The 4,734-nt window shown below is 39.0% G+C and overlaps 1 pseudogene; it reads left to right on the top strand.

The window, feature by feature from the left end:
* The first annotated feature begins 1,323 nt into the window (after window positions 1-1,323).
* On the top strand, window positions 1,324-2,338 carry LOC139742692 (uncharacterized; annotated as a pseudogene).
* The last annotated feature ends 2,396 nt before the right edge of the window (window positions 2,339-4,734 follow it).

Below are 4,734 nucleotides of genomic sequence, written 5' to 3'. Positions count from 1 at the left end.
ATTGACTGGTGGAGTGCATTTCGTCTGGAATTCTTCCGAATTCATGACATTTTGAGGGTCTGCAATGCCGATGGCCACCAGGCTCAAACCGAAGAGAAATCGGCACGACGCCTGCCCGGGCAACCCAGCGAAGGAAGAGCAGCCCACTGACCATGGCCAAAATCCAGCTGGGCAACCAACCATCACGTCGCCGGACAATGGAGTGACAGATAATGACAATGAGCTGGATTGTATACTGGTTGAAAAGATTCGCCGGGCTCTCCTTTCACCGACTGTCATGGCTGCCCTTGTGAAAGCTGTCAAAGAGGCTGTCATTGAAGACGTGACCCAGAGAGTGTACGAATCCTTACGACTCGATATAGAGAGCAAGGAAAGGGAAATCGGTGCGCTCACATCCCAAATGAGGAAACTACAACAAAGGCTTGACGAGGTTGATGACGAGCTCGACTACCAAGAGCAGTATAGTCGACGACACTGCCTCAAAATCCACGGAATAGCTGAGAGACCCAGTGAGAACACCGACGACGTGGTCATACAGTTCGCCAAGGATCAGCTAGACGTCGACATCAAACCAACCGAGATCGACCGCAGCCACCGACTTGCCCTACAAAATCGACATGGACGCGACGCTCGAGAAGAGAGTCATGGAAAGCGAAAACCGAACGTGATCATCGTCCGCTTCTCGACGTACAACGCCAGAGAGAGAGTTTACAAAGCAAAGGCCAAACTGAAGGGAACGCCATTCTACGTCAACGAATCTCTCACAGCGTACAGACAGCAACTCTTGAACAAGGCTCTGCGCCACACCAACGTTCTAAGAACTTGGACATACGACGGAAGGATCACAGCCCTCACGAAAAACATGAAGAAAGTAGCCATACACGGTGAAAAAGACCTCGAGAAACTTGACAGACTGTAAGTTTTCCCCTCAAACTTGTGTCGAACATTTAAATAGTTGACGGACTAAACATGGTCTTAAAATACCCATGCATCTCATGTAATACAACAGTTAAATCAAATCAAAATGCAGTTATGTGTTTCATGTGTAAGAGGTGGATTCACCTGAAGTGTTCGACTTTGGATCTGAATTTTTTTCTCTCAAGCTCAGACTGGTTCTGTGATATGTGTTTATACAATGAATTGCCATTTAGCGCAAACGACAGTCAAGATTGTGATAGTACACCACAGTGTCAAAATAATAAGCTCAACCAAGTTAAAGCGTCATGTGATTTATTGAACTCTCTAAAAACTTATTCTGGTATGAATATTGCACATCTCAATGTCTGTTCTCTTGTTAAAAATATAGACGAAATTCGACTCATAATGCAAAAATCACATATTCATATATTAACTCTATGTGAAACCAGGCTAGATGATTCAATTAGTAACGACGAGATAGGAATACCGGGCTTTAAGATAGCCAGGAGAGACAGAAATAGACAAGGCGGTGGTGTAATTATGTATATTTGTGAGACGTTAAATTTCATCATTAGAGAAAATCTGCACATCGAAGGATTAGAGTTATTGTGCATTGAAATTAGTTTGGAAAAACAGAAACCATTTTTAATCATGTCATGGTATAGACCCCCCGACTCATATGCTCATATATTCGATTCGTTTGAAACAGTTCTGCAGACTGTCGAAGTGCAACAAATTGAATATCTTTTGATTGGAGATCTCAATTGTGATCTATTATCAGGAAAATTATCACACAGTAGCAAACGTTTACTTGAATTGATGAAAGATTATAGTTTGAAGCAATATGTTACTGAGGCCACACGTGTGACTGAAAACACTGCAACAAAAATCGATCTCGCACTCGCGTCATGTGATAAAATCTTACATTGCAATGTTATTCCAGTAAGTTTGAGTGATCATTATATGATTGCAGTGACGTGGGGGAAATGTAAACCTCATATGCAAAGAGATCACAATTATATTTGTTCACGTAATGTTAAGAAAATTGATGTTAATACACTGATAAGATATCTGCAGGAGCATTCCGCGAATGATGTCCTTGAAATGAATGATACTGAAAAGGCTTATGAGAATTGGGTTGAAAGATTTAAAGCCGCCCTAGATATAGGCTCCTGTTAAAAGGAAAAGAGTGCGAAAACAGAAGTCTCCATGGATGAATAAACAAATACTGGACACCATGCGAGAAAGAGATAATATGAAAAATAAAGCCAAAGAATCTGGAGTACCTGCTGATTGGCAGCGATATAAAAAACTTAAAAACCGTGTAACGTCTCTGATTCGTTCAGCAAAACGTGTGTATGTTGTAGACAGCATTTGTAAGAATAAGGGAAACTCTAGTGTTATATGGAAATTAGTATGATTTTTGATACCAGGCAAGAAGACATCTAATATTCAAAAGGTAAAATATAATGGTGAAGAAATAACAGATGGTAAAATTATAGCAAATGTGTTTAATAATCATTATGCTGATGCTGTAAGATGTAGATTGATTTCCAGGCAAAACCTGAGCAATTTCTCAAACCAATGTCACGTGATATTTTCTTTTACTTAGCTCCCGTTACTGAGAAGGATGTGTCGAAGATAGTAAAGGAAATACCCAGAAATAAAGCAACAGGACTTGATTATATTCCTTGCAGTGTAATTAAGGACTCAATTGAATGCATTGGTAAATCGTTGACACACATAATAAATCTCTCATTAATGGAAGGACATGTTCCTGATGAATGGAAATTAGCTCGAATAACTCCAGTGTTTAAAAATGGAGATGTTTGCGATCCTCGCAACTACAGGCCGATTTCTGTGTTACCCGTCCTATCGAAGGTAATTGAAAAAGTTGTTTTTAAGCAGACTTACACATATCTCACGGAGAACGATATCTTGTGCCCGAATCAATTTGGTTTTAGGCCAAACCACTCGACAAGCCTTGCACTCTTACAACTCACTGAAAATATAAGCACCGCCATAGACAATGGTTATGTCGTGGGTTTGGTAACCTTGGACTTAGAAAAAACATTTGATATGATTTCCCATGATATCTTGCTCAGGAAACTGAAATTGTACGGTTTCAGTGATGATGTATTAAAATGGTTCAAATGTTATTTTTCTCTTCGTAAGCAAGTAACTATTATAAATGGACATACGTCGACAACATCATTTGTCACATCTGGGGTGCCCCAAGGCAGTATACTAGGGCCATTGTTATTTATTCTATACATGAACGATTTACCTCGTGTTGTCCATCATTGTACTGTATCTCTGTACGCAGACGATACTTGTCTATACGTAGCAACTAAAGACCCCTATGAGCTTGAAAGAAAGGTGAATGATGACTTAACCTCAGTAGTGAACTGGCTGAGCCATAACGAGTTACTATTGAATGTAAAAAAGTGCAATGCTATGCTGATGGGATCACAAAGGAGATTATCCCGTTTTCGTAACGTGTCCTTCTTTATTGAAAATAGCAAGCTGGAGTTCGTCTCGGAATGTAAATACCTTGGCGGTATTTTCGATAGTCATTTGTCTTGGACTCCACAAATAAGTCATGTAAAGTCAAAGGCATTGAGTAGTTTACACGTGTTAAGACGCACACGCGCATTCATTGACCTAGATACCGCGATCTTATTGTACAAAAGCATGATACAACCCCATTTTGACTACGGTAATACAATTTGGATGCATTCAAATTCTACCGCCATACGGAAACTCCAGGTCGTTCAGAATAGGGCACTGAGAATAATCCTACAAGTAAATGGTATGTATAGTCGAAAGCTACTGTATGAAACCTTACATATAGACTGTCTGAATGTGAAGTTAGAAAAAGATCTGGCTATATCGGTTTTCAAACTACTACACAAACTTGTTCCTAGGGAGATTTCTGCTAAATTAACAACAAAATTGTCACATTACCAACTGAGAAATAACGTATCCAAAGTTTCCCTCCCAAAGCCAAACACAAATTTCAAGAGAAACAGCGCATTGTATGTAGCGTCAAAAGTTTATAACGGCCTCCCGATTAATCTCAGATGTGAAACCCAGTTGAATAGATTTGTGTCAAACATTAATTGTACCATTTTCCAAACTCCGTTTTAATATGGTAATTTTCAGATTTGTATGATTTTTTTTTGTCTAGATTACTTTTTCCCTTTGTTTTTTGTATCTGCACTTTTTTCCCTTATCAAACTTTGTTACTGTATTTTTGTTTTGTCAATGTTTCTTGTCGTGTTTGTGAATGCAATTTTTGTTTCGTATTTTACTTTTGTTGTTTTATACCATGTATGTTGATATATACGGACTCACTGAAAAACAGCCCTGAGGCTGATAGTGGGTGTTTTTAAAACCATTTTGAAATAAATAAAACAAACAAACAAACAAACAAGTGATATCATTCTTTGTGAATATTCACCGCCTATGTTCCGTCATCTTTTAATACTTTCAATCATCATGCGTAACATATTAAAAGTTGCAAAATTATCTGACCTTGGGAACATGTAAACAGGCTACTAGTATATGCACAATGCATTAAAGTAAAGCTGGACAACGGTATCTCTGATCGATAACCATGGACGTGGGTGATACAGCTAGACTTCGTACTTCAAATGTAATGTTAAAACAGACTGTAATGCAGGCCCTACATGGAGTATGGAATCGCATGTAAGCGCCCATGTATATATCTCCACTATTCACACAATATACAGTGGTTGCCTGTCATCACTTATGAAATATGTAAGCAGGTTTCAGAATGCCTGCATGATCTGC

This window comes from Diadema antillarum, unplaced genomic scaffold, assembly GCF_040938485.1.
Source record: "Diadema antillarum isolate AM-2024a unplaced genomic scaffold, OU_Dant_1.0 seq00001014_RagTag, whole genome shotgun sequence".
Lineage (NCBI taxonomy): Eukaryota > Metazoa > Echinodermata > Echinoidea > Diadematoida > Diadematidae > Diadema > Diadema antillarum.
This window is presented reverse-complemented; position numbering and strand designations above follow the sequence as displayed.